Source organism: Episyrphus balteatus, chromosome 1 (assembly GCF_945859705.1).
Source record: "Episyrphus balteatus chromosome 1, idEpiBalt1.1, whole genome shotgun sequence".
In the NCBI taxonomy this organism is placed as follows: Eukaryota; Metazoa; Arthropoda; class Insecta; order Diptera; family Syrphidae; genus Episyrphus; species Episyrphus balteatus.
The window spans coordinates 82,214,834-82,234,501 of NC_079134.1; the positions used below are offsets into that span (position 1 = coordinate 82,214,834).

Sequence of the window (19,668 nt, forward strand, 5' to 3'; positions counted from 1 at the left end):
TAGAACAACACGTTAGTTAGAACATTGAATAATTACAAATAGAAGTGAACACTGAACACCCAGGGAAACTTCCGCTTTTTTCTCACTGCCTCTAATATCTTGAGTGTTTATTGTTTAGGTTTGTGAATTAAAAAAAATAAGAATTGCAAATCCAACAATCCAAAAGCAAATCCAGCAACCCAAAATCAAATCCTGAACAGCTTATATAGATAAAAGTCTAGAGGATAAGTGAATGTCTGTTAAGTTTACCTGTCTAAGTTCGAATCTGAAGGGAAATTGAGATTTTTTTTTTTTTGTTTACATGACTAGAATAAAAACTAATTCAATTTGTCAAAAAATATGTCCGCAAAAAAAAATAACTATTTCAATTTTTACCGGTATTCGAACCTAGGCTGGTAGGAGTAAAAGGCATCGACCTTGTTCGCTAGACTAATATGACCTTTCAATATACGAAAACCTATATCAATTTAAGCTCTTTGAAATATATAATAATAATTAATAATTTTTTTTATGAAGGTTTAAAAAAATAAATTAGTTTAGACGCAACTCGAAAAAAAATGATAGTCGAGGCACAACCCTATGTAGTTCATCTATCTTCCGATACTCAAATAGTAGAATGAGTAATCTGCGGTGTCACTTTTATTTGTAATTATTCAATGGTTAGAAGTAGTTTTTGATCATATAATATCCTTAATTAGCGTGGCGGTTTAGCAACAAAATCTTGCACCTTGAGTATCTTCCGATACTCAAATAGTAGAATGAGTAATCTGCGGTGTCACTTTTATTTGTAATTATTCAATGGTTAGAAGTAGTTTTTGATCATATAATATCCTTAATTAGCGTGGCGGTTTAGCAACAAAATCTTGCACTTGGTGATAAAAGCATGATAATTACATCATTGGTTGTACTTAATATAAGAGTTATTTTGAGATATTGAGCCACCTTGTATTCCATCCGGATCCGGAAGGGTAGATACAAGAGTTTTTCTATGTTGCACTCGCATTGCTGCATATCATAATATAGGTAATTAAACATTACTATTAATATGATACACGATTTCGGTGTATTTTTAAACGCCCGCTCGATTAAAATTAATACCAAAATGTCTCGACCATCACGTACAAAGTTATTGGACTCTTTATGAATAGTCTTTTACTTAAAGAGTAAGAGTCACAATATTATCAATTACTCTTTGAAAATAAGTGGTAGACTCGTGAAATTGTGTATGAACATTTCATATACCATAGAAAAAAAATAATAAAATATGCGCATCAAAAGTGAAAGGGTGTTTTTCTTTAATAAGAAATAACATTTTTTTAATTTCTTCAAAATAACAAAAACTGACTTGATGTATTTTTTTGCGATAGCAAATCATGTTATATCGTAATACAGTTGTTTCATTAAAAAAATGGTCATTACATTTCTGACAGCACTTTGTATGGGTGGGTACTAGTGTGGTCCACGTTATAAGGCAAAAAAATAAACCATGTAATTCATTACTTCCCCACCCATTATTTTGCTACAGACATCTATACCAACATATATATGCTGAAAGTTTTAGCTCTCAAAAGTAAAAGGAAGAGGGCGCTCATCAGCTTTGATGTATTAGACTTTGTTACCCTTAATATCTGATTATTGTGACTTGGGAAATAGCCTTCCACGCCATCTACCACTTGGAGCGACAACCTGAAAATAATATAGATTTTTTTTTTCGAATGTAGTTTCCATAAGAAAAAACAAAAAAGACCTCGAAAGACATTTATTTTACGAATTAAATTTATATCAACGAGTATCAATTTTATGATTGTAAAATGATAATAACATGTGATTATATCTAAATCAGGTTTAAAATATACCAAAAAGAATAATAATTCCTTTGTAATTTGTCTCCAAAAAGGGAAGCAAATCGCAGGAAAACAACAACAAAAATATAGAAACTATTTTGGTTTAATTTTCTTTCAAAATTGTTGAAAATAAAAAAAAAAATGCTTACCTATTTGTGAAAAAGCAAAACAAGTAAACGAATAACTTAATAATTTCAATATTTTGTATAGTATTTTTTGTTGGTTTCAGGCGATTCGCTTGCAATTTTTAAATACAAATTACACAGGTAATTTTATACTTTTTGATATATTTTAAACCTGATTAAGATATAAACACATATTATTATCATTTTAAAATCATTACATTTATACTCGTACAAATAAAAATAATTCGTAAAATAAATGTTTTTCTTATGGAAATTACATTGAACGGCAAATCGGAAAATAATCTATATAACTTTCAGGTTTTCGTCGCTGTCCACCAGGTGCCGTGATGCCAAGTGTCAATATCGTTATAGGACTTGGCTTGGAATTGGAATTTGGCTTAAATATGATAAGCACTCATGCTTCCGACAGCCAAGTTAGTGATTTTAGTTAGAGAACGAGAAGAGAAACGCACGCAACTCGAACGTATACCCCAATGGACGATCCAGATATTGTTCTTAGAAAATCTAAAAACTGCTTATTACAATTTACTTGTACTTAAATAGTGGAGTATCTAAAGCTAAAAAATTGGCAATATTAGGGAACCCGGCCGAACAGCTTAGATTTTGATGATCTTTTTTTTTTCAAACGTCGGTAATTAAAAATACTTTAAAGTCTAAAAATTGCCGGTGTTGCCGTTTTGATCAAAAATTTTTTTTAAATTTCATAAATTAATTGATGCCAAAAGATTGTCTAGGAAATTTAACCCTTTCGAACCCAGCGTTACTCTCATGTAACATATTTTTAAAAATTCGTAAAAAATATTCTATTAAATATATTTTTAGGTTTCTATTCGATGGCTCAATTGAAAGATAATGATGCCTAATTACTGGATTATTACAAAAATTTAGTCCAATATCATACCTTTAATTTTTTTTATCGAAAAAGGAACTGAATTTCACATTTTTTCTTTTTTTTTGCAAAAAAAATTTTTATTTTATATATGGTCATAATTTTGAAAAGAAGATATAAAAAAAGTTAATCCAGAAACTGTTTTGCTTTTTGGCTTAGAAGAAGCAGCATATATTATTGTTCCATAAAAAATTATTTTCTCAGTTGTCCGACTTTTTTTGGTGGTCATAGGCAGTGCATGTTACTTACATGCAACATGAGAGTAGCACATTAGTTTTGCTATTTACTATTTTGGAAAATAACTTTTTGGTATTCATATTTCGATAATACTGAAAACATTTTTTAATATTGATATTCATAGCTTGGGTTCGAAAGGGTTAAGGAAAAATATATAGGAGTGAGGGACAATCTTCCATCGTTCAAGCGATAGATGCAATTTTCTTATTAATTGACTTCAAACACAAAAAAAAAATTGAACACAACGGCAACACCTACAATATTTAAATATACATTTTTAAAAAGCTAGAAGCCTAGTCATATTTGTAAAATTAAAATTAAGTTAATTGAATTAAGGGCTTTTGAATGAATGGTATCTGAACTCAGATTTTTGAAAAAAAAATTATTGAAAAAATTTTAAGATGTCGTTTTTTAAACTTTTTCGTAATATAAAATGCATTTATTTTCAAATTTTTTTTTACCGCATTTATTATGATTTGAAATTATAAAATGAAATGTCAATAAGCACCTATTACGGTTTATGAAAAAAATTAAAAAGTATTTCATTTTCGAAGAACTTTTTTTAACAAAAGTTTTGAAAAAAAATGTAACTTATTTTTTTTTTTTTTGAAAGTTCAACATCTAAACATAAAATTATTTTTTATTCATTTAATAACCCTTACTGTTGAAAGTTAAATAGCAAAAATTTAAAGTTCTTATTTACCAAAGCCTTTGAGAAAATTAATTATTTCGATGCAAAAATTCAGTTTCTATCAAAAAAACCCATTGAAACTGAAGTAATTTTGAATTTTTTTTCAAAAGTGTGATATAGATTACCTTTTCTGCTTCGGAATTCAACTGATAATATTTATGGCCAAACATTTTTGTAAAATAAATTCATATTTTATTAGAAAAAGTTTGGAAAAAAGTCATTTTTAAATATTTTTAATAACAATTATTTTTTAAATTCTGAGTTTGAGGACCATTTGTTCAAAAACTCTTGATTAAATTTAGTGGATTTAAATTTAAGAGATAAGTATGAGCTTCTGGCTTTTTAAAAATGTATTTTAAAATATTGTAGATGTTGCCGTTGTTTTCAAAATATTTTTTTTGTGTTTGAAGTCATATTGTAAGAAAATTGCATTTATCGCTTAAACGATGGAAGATTGTTCTCTACTCCCTTATATTTTTTTTCCTTAAATTACCTAGAGTATCTTTTGCTTTCATTTGTTTTTTTTTGAAATTTAAGCAAAAAAAATGGTTTTGTTCAAAAAAAATTTAATGTTAATTTAAAAAAACAATACGGCAACACCGGCAATTTTTAATCTAAAGACTTTAAAATATTTTTAATTACCTACGTTTGAAAAAAAAAATCGTCAAAATCAGAGCTGTACGGCCGGGTTCCCTAATAATTTGCTTTAGTTACTCTACTAAAACCTTTTTTTTTGTATTGAAACCACCTTACCAATTATAATTACATTAAATGGAAAACAATAATTCATTATACTGTTGTCGAGTTCTACGTCCACTCAAAATGATAAACCCGATATATAGTTAAAAAATATTCAAAAAACCACGTAAACGTGGAAATCCCATAAAAACCGCAGAGTTTTCTATCGGTAGAAATCCTACACTGGTAGCTGGTCGTCGCCAACTAGGGCTGTAAAAGTAACGACAAAACGAGTACCCGTATGTATACGTTACTTTTGGTTCTAGTACCCGCATCAACGATATCGTTACTCGTTACTTTCGTTACTTTAGGTATATTTCGTATGTTTCGCATGTTTCGCATGTTTCGCATGTTTCGCATGTTTCGTATGTTTCGTATGCTTCGTATGTTTCGTATATTTCGTATTTTTCGTATGTTTCGTATATTTCGTATATTTCCTACATTTGGTATTTTTGTTATGTCTCACGATTTACGTTAAGAACTTATTATTTTGGTAGTTTTTTTTTTTTTTTTTAATATATATTAAAAGTAAAAACGACATTAAAAATTTAATAATGCAAGATTTTGAATGACAAGAAATCTTTTTTAAAATGGTATACAAATATTCTCTAGCTCAACTAGCTTAGCAAAGAGTAAAGTTTTCAAGAATCTGCTTTCAATATCAGATTTTCGATGTACCTACAAGTAATTTTTTTTTTAAGATATGAATGTGCCGATGCTGAATATAGTTTTTACCAGAAATAGTTAAATAGAATCATAACTGACATAATTATGAAACCAAACAATTCAAGATTCAAATAAGAATACAGGAAGATAATTCTGGAAGTGAAATTAAAAATGGCGATCGTAAATAAAAATCAAAAGTCCAAATTGAAACACAAAAATCGAAGTAATTTTTCTCTACTTCTCAAGTTTTACATACAAACCTACATATATAGATAGGTATCTAGAAAAAAAGGTGGAATTGGAACAACTTTTTGCAGTCAATGTTTGATTTTGATCTGTCGTTCCATTTACTGGTTTTGGTGTGAAAATGAAACTAATTGCTTTACCTTAGGCTTAGGTTACATTTTAATTTTTTTACACCAACAAAAACTCGCTTGGTCTCCAACAAGACATCAATAAATCGGAGAAAAAAAATCACTATGGAGTTTTAAAGAAAGTGAAATTGATAATAATACATAAATGAATGTAGATATTTACATATTTAGGTTGGTATGTACATATATGCATGTACTTACTAAAAAAATTTAAGTTTCACACTATAAATTGTCCGCGGAGATTTAATCCTGAAGAACGAAAGTATTCAATTTTGTTTTTTTTTTATTGTAAGACAACAGCGTATTTAATTTGGGGAAAAACTGACAAGTTCATTCAAACTTATTAATTTGTCATGTAGGTAAAAAATATCTTAAAAAAATATAGTACACAAATTCAAGGAAAACTCTTCATTAGAATAATTTATAAAAAATCAAGTGGAACTTGAGAATACGTTTAAAAACAAAAAGGAAACTAGAAAAAAGATAAAATCGATTGAAGAAATACTTTTTTTAATTTACTCAAAATTGGGTTTTATATAATATTTGAACATTTACATACATATATGTATGTATAAAATATTAATGTTGTTTTGTGCTAATTTTTAAATCATGGAAATTCATTTAAAATTACATTATTATTTTCCAGTTGTTTTACTTTTTTTCTTGTCGATTCACTTATTCATTTATATTCTTTAAAACTACGAGTCTATTTATGTTAAATGAGCAGTTACAAAAATATTTCTTAATTTATGTCCATTGTTCAACGATTAAACACACGCTTTCACATATCTCACCACACACACACACACGTCCATAAAAACCGGTTACGAAAGAGAAAAAAACAGAATAGGTACTTATTTAACTCTTTTCATATACATACACAAAAAACAGAGCAAAAATGAAACTATTAAAATATACCTATGTACATTTCTTTGACCAAAAGTCGTTGAATAATACCTGCATTACTGATGAAGTGATGATACCGATATCGAACCGATACGAGATGCGATAAATGCTGTTCAATTCAGAATGTTCTACCGAGGGGAACCGCAAACGAATACGTAAAAAGCGTACTTAGTTTTAGGGAAAATTGCGGAACGCAAATTATCCTCATTCCCGAACACGCCCATGTTTCGTTTCCTCCCGGTCCAAACTTAAAAATTGTCATTGCAGCAAACCTAAAATAAAAAACCATTCAATCATTTCATTCAGTCACATTGATTCCATATTCTCATTCAAAGTTGTCGTCACTCATGTCAGACACCACCTCACCACACACAAGCAAGAAAATAGTACCTACTTGAAATCAAAAGAAAAAAAAAAAAACAAAAACTTAAAAGCATGAATAAAACCAAAATTGTAATTATTTGTTTGAATCAAACTAAAGAATAAAATAAATTAAACATATCAAACAAAGGAAAAGAAAAATTCTTTTTATTAATTACAAAAGGAGAAAACAGAATACAAGTACGGCTACGCCCCAACAGATGCAGTGTACAATTTTGTTTTTGTTTCACATTTCGTATACCTATCCAAATTGGTATTCTAATTGGAATGTATCTACACTACACTCAAACACACTTTCACATATCTCACTCCCACATGTCCATAAAAAACAGGTACGAAAGAGAAAGAAACAGAATTCTTATTTACCCCTTTTGATATACATTCACAAAAACAGAACAACAAAATCGTAAAATACATAAATGATGATACCGAACCGATACGAGATGCGAAATAATGCGCACACGACAAATGATGTGTACCATTTTGTTTTCGTTTCGCATTTCGTATATCCAATCCAAATTGGTATTGGAATTGGAGTATCGTCGTTACTCGTATGTTCCGTATTTTTCGTATGTTTCGCACGTTTCGCACGTTTCGTATGTTTCGCATGTTTCGTTACTTGTTCAGTACTACCCTTCAAGCAAACAGGTCCGACCTCGGTCCGAATCCGCTCCGCCTGAGGCGGAGCTGAGTCCGACTTCGGATCAGAAACTGGTCCGAAGGCGGCTCAAATTAGTATGGAAATTATAATCACCGCGAAGTCGATTGCATATGTATTGGTGTGGTGAAAATCTCCATTCCGAGAAAACGGAGCCGAAGGCGGACCTGAGCCGGAGCAGCGAAAACCTACCAGAAAGAGGAATAAGAAAGGGATGACGTTTCGCATTTGCGACCAAAAAAAGAACAAGATTTATTTTTTTTTTCACTGAAACTGTTTTATTTTTTATTTTATTTTGGCAAACGAAATTTTCACAATAAATACAATATAAAATACAATACATTTTTTTTCATTTTATTTCATTTGATGCTGCTGCTGTTGTTGGTGTTTTTTTAGATACCCAATCGCATGTTTCACCTTCTAGATTTTTCTTCATCATTAGAGATTACATCTACAACACAAGAAGAAACAACATTTTAACCCAAACACTTTGAGCGATATATAAAACATACCTTTTTTGTTTTCCATATTGTTTATAATTTAACAAAATTGTTTATAATTAATAAACTAACATTATACAAACAACGACACGAGACACGACGCGACCAAACACTTCAACAAAAAATAACAAAATGACGCTTTGGCTTTTGTTGGCCTTGTCTTTCTTTTCCTTTTCTCATTTTTCACCACGATTCTCGTTCGACTTTGTGTTCATACACAAAAAGTTGCAAGTGTGTGAGTGCAAGCCCGATTTTCGCGGTCTGAGGTCGGAGTTTCTTTGTTGAACTCAGTTTTCTTGCTTGAAGGGTAGTAACGAAACATACGAGTAACGAAATTATTTGGGCAGTAACGTTTCGTTACTCGTTACTGAAGTGAATACCCGCATTTAAGTAACGAATACATACGGTTTCCTACAGGTCTATCGCCAACAGATCTCCACAGGTGTTTTGAGGTATTTTAAATTTTTTTTCAATTTAAGATTGTGTAACTTTTAGAGCTTGTACCGTTATGTGTGATATATCGAATAAAAGGTTATGTTATCAGCATGCGTATTAAAGCAATTGGATTTGAGTGATTGTGCACTTGGAACAACTTTTAGATTTTTGAAAGGGGGGATGGGGGAGCATTTTTTTGAAATTTTTCATACTAAAATTCAATATTAAGAAGCGAAAGTCTCGAACATTTCAGAAGAGCCCTAGAACAACCTGGAACAAGTTTTGGATTTTTGAAATTCGAAAAAGGAGAGCCAGAATTTTTTTTTTGTGCAATCGTAAAATTTTTTTTATTTTTTAATGTACCTATCTTTTTTTAAGTTTTATGGTATGAAACTCGTATAGTGTTTTTTAACGTGGGGTTTTTTATAAGTGGTGGTGGGGGTTTTTTTATAATTTTTTTATAAATTGGGGCAATAGTTTACTAAAATCGGTTTTTTTTAGTTTAAATGTCTTGTTGTTTGTTTTTCTTAACGATTTTTGGTTTGGCTTAAGAAATATTAATGTTCAACTTGGAACAACTTTTGGAATTTTATTTTTCGAAAAAGGGGGGCCTATGGAAATTTTTGAAAATGTGAAAACATCACGATTTATTTTGAAAGTGCATTTTCGAGTTGATACTCTTACTGTAGAATACTGAAACTCACTCCAAATATGTATGTATGGTTAAATATTCGATTTCAGAAAAAAAAAAATTGGAAAATAATAATTGGAAAAGTTGTTTTTTTAGTTTTTTTGAAAAAATGTTTCCAAAGCGATATCTTTAAACACAAATTTTAGGACCTCAATTTCTTGGAACAATGTTTAGAAAACTTTTTTAAAGTTAAAAAAAATATAAAAACTTAAGAAGTCCAAAAGGGGGGGCTAGAATTTTTTTGTTTTCTGCCCCTAACTTTCGAAATATTGAACTCTAAGGTCCCAAAAATTTGGAACAATGTTGGGAACAACTTTCTTAATTAACCCGGAACAACTTTCAAAATTTCAATTTTCGAAAAAAGGGGGGCTAGGTCAAAAACGGTTTTTTGGCTCTAGAACCTCCATTTTTGAAAATTTTTCAAAAAAAATTTGGAACAATCCGGAACAAATCGGGAACAACCTGGAACAACTTTCAAAAATAACAATTTCGAAAAAAGGGGGGCTAACTTCACACACTCTGTCCGACCTTACTAAAAAGAGAACATTTTACTCTCGAACCGTAAAAAAATGAGGACTTTTAGTAGGTCTGAACCAGACTTTTTGTGCACAAAATTAGGAAGTCTGTCAAATTAATGAGAGTTGGGAGAGAATTTCTCTCAGTGGGAAATAAAAATACGAAAGATTGCCAAAAAGTCTGGAACAAGTTGAAACACCATTATACAACACAATTTCATATTTTATGCTTGAATCGATAAACATTAACACTTTTTTAATGCAAAAAACACGTAAACGCGATTCAATTTAAATATCACTCTAATTTGATTTGTTTTCTTCTTAATTTATTTGTTTGACATACGTCAACTTTTCATTTGACAGAACTCATATTTCTGTCGGAAGAAATTCATTGGACTAAATTTGCCAGTGTGGGGAGATATTTTACTCTCTCTTGAGTGCTCTCTTCTACACATTTTTTGTAGTTGGGAACAGACTCTGACCAAAAATAACCAAATATTACTAAATTCGGCAGTTTTAAACTGAGTGTGGAACGGACCTAATACAATATTTTTACTAAGCAGTTATTTATAAGTAGAGGACCTGGGATACAGTATCAGCTGATCGAACAGGACTTACTTTTAAAACGATAAAAAATTCGTTGTTCTTTTTTTCAAAGAACGCGTCCATCTCTTTATTTGTTCTTAATCTTTTAAATAGATGTTTAACATCTCTAGAGAAGTAAATTTTGAAATCATTTCACAAAAGTCCTTTTTTTAAATATTTGGTTAAAAAAAAACTTAACATAAACCCAAACCTCCACGCAATATTTATTTGTGGTTGGAGTGAAGGAGGGTACTAATTAATATTTGCTTAAAAATATTCTAAGTCATCTTAATCAGCTTTTAACCAATTAATATTTTCTGTCTACAATTTGCTAACCGATTTTTTACAATCGGTTTAAAAAAAGTTCAATTCACACCGCAGCCCAGAGGTAACATTTTGCAAAATCAGACAATAAACATTTATTAAAGTTGTTGAAATGAACCTAGATAAATTAATTGAAATAAACAAAAAAGAAGTTTAAAGACAAAAAGTACAAACTCAAAAATCCTTGTAGAAAAAGGAAGTGGAAAACAGAAAACAGAACTCTTTAAAATTTAAATCACCTTAACGGGATGTTCTGGAAACCCTAATAAACAAATTTTTTCCAGAGTTTATTCGGTTAATAGTGGAGTAACTTAAGCTCAAAAAATGGCAATATTACAGATCTGACTTTGATCTTTTTTTTCAAACGTCGCGTCGGTAGCACAGCCACACAAAAAAAAATAAAAGTCCTGACCTGGGGTTGCGACTATGTTTTTCATATAGTTTTTGGTTTGCTGAAACCGAATCCGAAGTCCGTTTTTCCCCATCACGTCAGGTTTTCGAGATAACCTCAAAAAATGTCACGAAAAAAAATGAGATATCCTCAAAAAATGTCAGATAAGAACTTTTTTTTTTGAGTTTAGACATTTTTTCAGGATATTTCAAAAATCTGGCGTGATAAGGCAATATAAACTTCGGATTCAGTTTTAGCGACCCAAAAACTATATGAAAAACTTAGTCGCAACTCCAGATAAGAACTTTTTTTTTTTTGGTTTCGACATTTTTTTGAAGATATCTCAGAAACCTGACGTGATAGGGCGAAATTGACTGCGCTGGATTCAGAGATCCAAAAACTATATGATTAACATATTCGCACATCCAGATCAGAGACAATTTTTTTTTGTTTTCGTCACATTTTTTGAGGTTATCTCGAAAACGTGACGTGATAGGGTAAAACGGACTTCGGAACAGGTTTCAGCGACCCAAAAACTATATGAAAAACCTAGTCGCAACCCCAGGTCAGGTCTTTTATATATTTTTGTGTGGCTGTGTAATTAAAAATACTTTAAGAGTGGGTGTCCCCAAATGACGAACTCAGACTTCATGTAAATGAGTTTGTGTGTATTAGTGACCTTTCTTCGCCATACATCTCCCACGTTCAACGTCATCTCAACTCAGTTCTCTCTCGGTATCTTTATTTGCATTCTCTTTCCCTTTCTAGAGAACCAAAGTCATAAAATTAAAGTCTATTTAGGTAGAAAAAACAAATCAGCATCAAGGAAATAGCAAAAAAAAAGGGTTGCAAGCCTTGCAAGTGTATATTGCGGTTTTGCTTTGCGCAACCGAATTCACTTGTGTTTTCGTTTTCCGTTGGTTTTACTCTATGTGCAAGAGTCATGGTAGGTATATTTATGAAGAAAAAAATGGTATGATATTCAGTGTTGAATTTTTCTATCTTTCTGCGCATCTATGTACCCCCATCACTTGGTATTCTATATAACTTTTGCAAGTATTCGTAGGCGCAGGAATCTGATCGACTTTTTTTTTCTTTGTTATAGTATTCAGTGATGATATTTATTTTAGTAGTTTAAAAACAAATTTTTCAACATTTTTTTTTTGGCAAATAAAACGTTTATTTTTTAAAACTATTAGGTACATATTTGTTTATTTATTTGAATGTTTTTAACTTTTTCTTTCGAATTTGTACATAGATTTATATATTATATTATTAATTGATATTATTGTTATTCATATACAGGGTGTCCCAAAAGTAATGGATCAAACGAAATATGCAGATAGGCCAACTTTAGGGCTCTCAGAATTTGGTAACTTGTTCATCCCAAATCCTTACGGTTTTCAATTTAATGCAGTTTTTGTGAATTATCGAAAAATCTCGACTTTGCAACAGTATTTTGCTTCCTCCGGTCATAATTGATTTTTGTTTTTTTACAATTCTTTCACTAAAACATTGCCTAATAATAAGAAATAATTATTTAATCAAAATATTTTTTATTTCATACGCCATTTTGCTGCAAGTTATGTAACAGTTCCATGTTTTATAAAAACTCAATTTCTTAATTTTATTTGAGAGGAACATCCCGAAAAAAAATTGTATGGTGTGATACTGGTTTATTATTTTAAAAACTTGCCGTGTTATTGCACTTTTAAAAAATGTATAAAAATTTCCAAAGTTCAAATTAGAACGAAAGATATTACAATTTTAATTCAAAAAAACAGGGGTTTTCAGAGCAAAATGACAAACAAAAATCGAGGCTTTTATTCAAAAAGAAATAAACAAATAGTCCAGTAATTTTAGGTTTTATCTGCGGAAAAATTCCTACTGGGCTGAATTAGTATACAGCTTAATGACGGCTTTGTAATGAAGATGTGAAAAATCGACATTGATATCGTGTCCGCGTTAAGAGTTATAGGGGTCAAAAGGTCACAATGTGCCTTTTAATTAAGTGCCGATCTGCCTCCAATCGGCAACGCACGCTGCGAAAGCTTCGTCCCATTTAATTAAGTTTTCTCGTTGTGTCTCCGTTTTTTTTGTCAGTTGCTCTGTCTATAATAACTATAATTTTTACACAAATAAAAAAAAAATTTAACAACAATAGTCACCCACCACTCCACCCAGTTATTAATTTAAATAATAAAACCCCAAAAAAATCCCCGACGTGAAATAATAATTCATAATTAAAAAAAAAAATAGCCAAAAGTGCATGTGCTTGTGCATATACATACATACGTATTACATACAAAATTGTGTGAATACCTAATCGCCCCAGTGCTGCATATAAAAAAAAAATATACAAAAACAATAATAACAAATGCCTAACAAATTAGTGCAAACAAAACACCAACAACAACAACACCAACCACTGCATTAACAGCAACAAAAACCAAACATCATCAACCGGTTTTAATGATAAAGAAAAAAAAAATTGTTTGTGTCGCGATAAGCAAATTGGCAATGAGCACAGTGAGTCAGAGATACCCAAAGGAGATGGGAAACTTTCGTACGTTTTACCCCCCAAAACCCATTTGTTTATTTCGTGTTGTTGTAATCTCTCTTGTATTCGTGAATAAATGTGAAAAACACACATAGTGTAGCCACGGTGTTTTACGCACACCTAAGCAAAAATGTACGATTTTTCACGCATACTTAGCCAAAAATGTCTATTTTTTCACGCATACTTATCCAAAAATGTCTCAAGCAGCTTGTAGGCAAACCCGTATCACGTCAGAAGTTTCTCATCTCTTTTGGGTATCTCTGCAGTGAGTAATCCTTTCATTTCCCTTCCCATCTTCTTTCGCAATTAGTTTTCTGTATAGCAGCTGTGGTATTGTGGGAAGAAACTCTTCGTACATATTCACAGTTGTTATCAATCTGACTCGGATAGGTTATTGTTTGTTTTACTAAATAGCCAACAGGGGCGGATCAGTTCAAAGTGTCACTAAGGCATAACACTAGTGACAATTTGTTTTGTGAAGTTTCAATTGGGATTTAGATAAGGGAATCATTATAGGTAATTGTCCGAATAGGTTTTAGAAAGTTTTGAGTTTTTTTATGGTTTGTAAATTCAGGGTCGATTATGCCAACGTTCGTGGGCTAAGATCCAATTTCTGTGACGTGTATATTTACACTGTACAAAACAGGCCAGCTGTTTTGGCACTGAGTGAAACGCAAATAGGTTTTTTTTTTTTTTTTTTTTTTTTGACGGGAGGAAATCTTCAAAAGACACTTGGCAGTATTCGACACCAAGTAGTGTGGGACTCTAAACCACTAAAACCACCTCTTTATCAGGACCAATCTTGAGAGATCGACATCAGATTTTTCTTTCTTAACTTTGTAAAATCACTTTGGGGGAAGTTTAAAATTTTAATACTTTCCCATGTTTTTTTAGACCATAAGCTCATGAGGCTTGGTTCTTCTTAATCTCCGAACATGGTTTCTAGTATTCAAGACGGACACCATTTCAGAATTGGTATGACATTGCAGTCTCTGATTATGGGATACAGCGTATTTTTTAACAACTTCTGTAACCGTTTCTATTTGTAAGTCACGATGTAGATCGCTATTTCTTATGTACCAAGGTGCATTAACTATTCCACGAAGGACTTTGTTTTGGAATTTTTGGATGATTTCGGTATTTGTTTTCTTTGTACAGCCCCATAATTGGATACCATAGGTCCAAACAGGCTTTAGTACTTGATTATACAGCATTATTTTGTTTTGGGTTGATAAATCAGAGTTGTTACCAAGTAACCAGTACATTTTTCTATATTTCAAGTTTAGTTCTTCTCTTTCCTAGGGTAGGACCTAGGACACTTCCTTGTGGTACACCGGCTTCTATTTTCTTCAATTCCGAATATTCTTGATCGTACCTTACTCTGAACATTCGGTCTGAGATGTACGATTTTAATATTTCATAGTACTGTCTGGGAAGATCCCTTTGCAGTTTGTACTCAAGTCCCTCATGCCAAACCTTGTCAAAGGCTTGAGCAACATCTAAGAAAATAGCTGAACAGACTTGTTTTTCTTCTAATGCTTTTTCTATTACATCCGTTATTCTATGAACTTGGTCTATCGTATAATGTTTATTTCTAAAGCCAAACTGATGATTTGGGATTAACCTTCTTTCTTCTATAATTTTGCTAAGTCTCTTCAGAAGCAGTTTTTCAAAAACTTTTGCCATAATTGGTGTCATCAAGCCTCCTAAAAACCTCAATAGTACTATAGCTTAGCAATAAAGTGGCAACTTATCAAACCTTTACCATGTATAGCAATAAAGTGGCAACTTATCAAACCTTTATCATGTTTACTATAATTGGCAAAATACTTTCGTCTCTTTTTAATAAGAAGAGTACTTCCCTTCAAGCAAACAGGTCCGACCTCGGTCCGAATCCGCTCCGCCTGAGGCGGAGCTGAGTCCGACTTCGGATCAGAAACTGGTCCGAAGGCGGCTCAAATTAGTATGGAAATTATAATCACCGCGAAGTCGATTGCATATGTATTGGTGTGGTGAAAATCTCCATTCCGAGAAAACGGAGCCGAAGGCGGACCTGAGCCGGAGCAGCGAAAACCTACCAGAAAGAGGAATAAGAAAGGGTAGACATTTCGCATTTGCGACCAAAAAAAGAACAAGATTTATTTTTTTTTTCACTGAAACTGTTTTATTTTTTATTTTATTTTGGCAAACGAAATTTTCACAATAAATACAGTGTAAGATACAATACATTTTTTCATTTTATTTTATTTGTTGCTGCTGCTGTTGTTGGTGTTTCTTAAGATGCCCAATCGCATGTTTCACATTCTGCCTTTTTCTTCATCATTAGAGATTACATCTACAACACAAGCAGAAACACATCACTTTAATCCAAACACTTTGAGCGATATATACAACATACCTTTTTTTGTTTCCATATTGTTAATAGTTTGATATAATTGTTTATAATTATACTTATATTTTATTAACAACGACACGAGACACGACGCGACTAAACACTTCAACAAAAAATAACAAAATGACGCTTTTGCTCTTGTTGGCTATGTCTGTCTACTTTTTTTTCCTTTTCTCAGTTTTCACGACTATCCTCTTAGACTTTGTGTTCATACACAAAAAGTTGCAAGTGTGTGAGTGCAACCCCGCTTTTCTCGGTCGGAGGTCGGACTGTCTTTTCTGGACTCCGTTTTCTTGCTTGAAGGGTTACGTTTAAGTATACCTTTGATTAAACATAACCTAACTAAAATTAATCGCGCGTTTTTCACAATTGTTCTTTTGCAAATTGATCTCGTATTTGAAGGTACATTAAGTTAAATTCATATATATATTATAATTTAATCTTGATTTTCATTTTTTATATTAATTTCTAGATTAATAATAATTCAAGAATATTTCAAGATTATAAAGTTTAATTCAAGAAAATTGTTCCTAGTTTAATTCAAGAAAATACCAATTGTAAGTTATACATTTATACCTAAATTAAGATATTTCCTTATTGAAATTTATTGAATTTTTTTGAAATAAAATCGAAAGTTTACCAGATTGTATATTATTCTGAGTTTGATATTTATTATTTGGAAACCAAACTTGAAGTGGAACAACATTATTTTATTTCAATTGAATTAATTTTGTCAAGATGGAATATAATTGCTCATTAAAGACATGCAACGAAGCAGATACCGAGGAGATGGTGGCCTGTGAAAAGTGCAAGCGATGGTGGCATTTTACTTGTGTCAACTTTAATCAGGACTTATACTCTACTGCTGATCGGTGGTATTGCGAAGAAACCGATTGCGAAGTCAGAGAAGATCCTAAGGAAACAGGTTCTGATAAAGAAACTGAAGGAGATCCAACAACAGGTAAGGGTTTAGATATAGTTGCCACTGTAGATTTGCTATTAGAAGCTGCTGCGACTGCTCAAGCAGCTGCTGCAGAAAAAGATGTAGAATTAAATTCTCTACGAAATGAATTAAGGGAAGCGAAACAAAAGTTAGATAGCGTTTCCATTCCAAGCCATCCACAAGCGAAAATATATTCCATTTCCGATCAGGCTGCTTTAAAGACATTTGCTGATAAAAGGTTAGATATGATAAAAACAATTCAGGCGAATCATCAATCACTATTAAAGAATTTAAGTCAACATCAATCCACTCCAATTCGTGCTGGGGCTACAAATCAAGAAAGCTTTCAAGACTCTTCATTTATTCATCATTCCGACATGGCCAGTCTCCTTACCATTCTAAATAGGAGCAATGTACAAGAATTGCCTAGCTTTTCCGGAAGTAATAAGCGGGAGTGGCCTTATTTCGAAGAGGTGTTTAAATCCACAACAGTAGAAGGAAAGTATAATGGCAAGGAAAACGTGGCTCGAGTTCGAAAGGCTCTTAAAGGGGAAGCATATCAGTTAGTTAGTGATCGTCTGAAATATTCAACCGATGACGGAGCGATAATGGATTCTTTGCGTTCTATATTCGGTCGTCCTGATGTTTTAGTTCACGGCTTGACAGCCGATCTTCTTAAGCTTCCGTCTTTAAAGTCAAAGTGTGATCCTAATCTACACATATGGGCCGTTAAGTTAAACGGGTTTGTAGCTGATTTAAAGTCAATTAATAGGGGGGATGATCTTTTGAATGGTTATGTTTTGACCGACTTGTCGTGTAAGTTAGGACCTGGTCTTTACCAAGATTGGAGAAAAAAGCAAATGTTAACTCCTCAAGTTTCGATTGAAGACTTTGCAAATTTTCTTACGCAGAAGGTTATCGACCTACCACCCGAGTTAGTTAAACCTTTAGAAACTTCTCTTCCTAGAAAATCGCAGAAAATTACAAATCGAGTGCTCACCCATCAGCCACTGCCTACAACAGCTTTAAATGCATCTTGTGTTAAATGTGGTCACAAACAACATATGCTCAGTGAATGTGACGAGTTTAAATCAATGGCTCCAGAAACAAGGTTATCTTTTGCACGCGAGCGAAAGATATGTTTTCGTTGTTTAGATCCTGCTGAACATGATTGGAGATCTTGTTCGAAGAAGAAGACTTGTGGATTATCTGGGTGCGTTGGACGTCATCATCCACTTTTACATCAAACACCTGTGCCTCAAATCAAGGAGTTAAATGTGTCAGCTATTCCTTACGTTCCAAATCCAAATTTTAATTCATCTCATATAGGATCTAAGATGCCAGTGATGTTTAAGATAGTCCCTATACGAATCTATGGAAAGGAAAAGTTTATTGACACCTTTGCATTTTTAGACGACGGTTCTTCGTTGACTATGGTGGAAAAAGATTTATTTGATGAACTTGGACTCGATGGTCATGAAGAAATGCTTACCCTTCAATGGACGAAGGGTGTTTCTAGAAGTGAAGAGTCCATAAGAACTAACCTAGCTGTTTCGGGTGTACAAAATAATAAACGTCATTTTTTAAAAAATGTTTACACAGTGAAAGGGTTGGAGCTTCCAGTTCAGTCGATTGATACTTCCAAATTGAAAGAAAAGTACCCACATTTGCGAGGGCTTCCGCTTACAGATTTAGTGGATGCAAAGCCGAAGATTCTGGTTGGTTTAGATCAAGCCAAGTTTCTATTAGGGCATGGTCAAAGACACGGAAAAGACGACGAGCCTTGTGCTTTAAAAACTCTCCTGGGATGGATAGTTTATGGAAAATCTGCTCCTATGATTAGAGCAACTTGCGCTCAGGATGTTGCCAAACCAACAATGCGATTTCTATTCCATGACGCCATCAAAACTGAAGATGAACTTCACGAATTAGTTAAGCGCCACTTCACTACCGAGGAGTTTGGTGTTATGCCACCGAAAGGAGACTTGGTGAGCAAAGAAGAATCTCGGGCTCTGAGCATCATGGAGGGTACGATAAAATATGTGAATAACCGTTACGAAATTGGATTGTTATGGAGTGCCGACAACATTAAGTTACCTGATAGCTACTCCATGGCTCTAAATCGACTTATCACTTTGGAAAAATCTTTAAAGAAAAAACCACAGCTGTTAGAATGGAAGAATAATCATATGCAGAATCTATTATCCAAAGGGTACGCGAGAATTGCTACGGAAGAAGAGCTTAAAAAGGATTGGCCACGTGTATGGTATCCTCCTACTTTCGTAATTGAAAATCCAAATAAGTTTCCAATCAAGCCCAGAGATGTTGCCGACTTTGCCGCAAAGGTACGTGGTGTCGCATTAAATACCTATCTATTGAAAGGTCCTGACAATCTAGTTTCTCTTCATGCCGGCATTTTTAAGCTTCGAGAACGCAAGATCGCCGTGAACGCTGACGTGAAAGAAATGTTTCATCAGATAAGAATTAAAGCGGAAGATCAACAATGCCAGCGCGTTCTGTGGAGGAATGTAGATGTCACCAAAAGGCCTACAGTTTACATCATGGAGGTAATGATGTTCGGCCCGAGATGTTCTCCTACATGCGCCCAATTCGTAAAGAACTTTCATGCGAATAAGTTCAAAGATGAATTCCCAGAGGCAGTAGATGGTTTAGTAAACAGAACTTATGTTGACGATTACTTCAACAGTCATGACACCATAGAAGAAGCTTTATCAGTTACAAAGGATGCCATTCAAATATGCAAATCAATGAGTTTCGACTTGGTTGGTGTTCAATCAAATA

General features: G+C 32.5%; 1 protein-coding gene across 1 annotated transcript in view; it reads left to right on the forward strand.

The window, feature by feature from the left end:
• Positions 1-19,668, forward strand: part of LOC129921440 (protein singed wings 2) — a 267,225-nt gene that overhangs the window by 817 nt on the left and 246,740 nt on the right. The gene's annotated exons all lie outside the window — the stretch shown is intronic.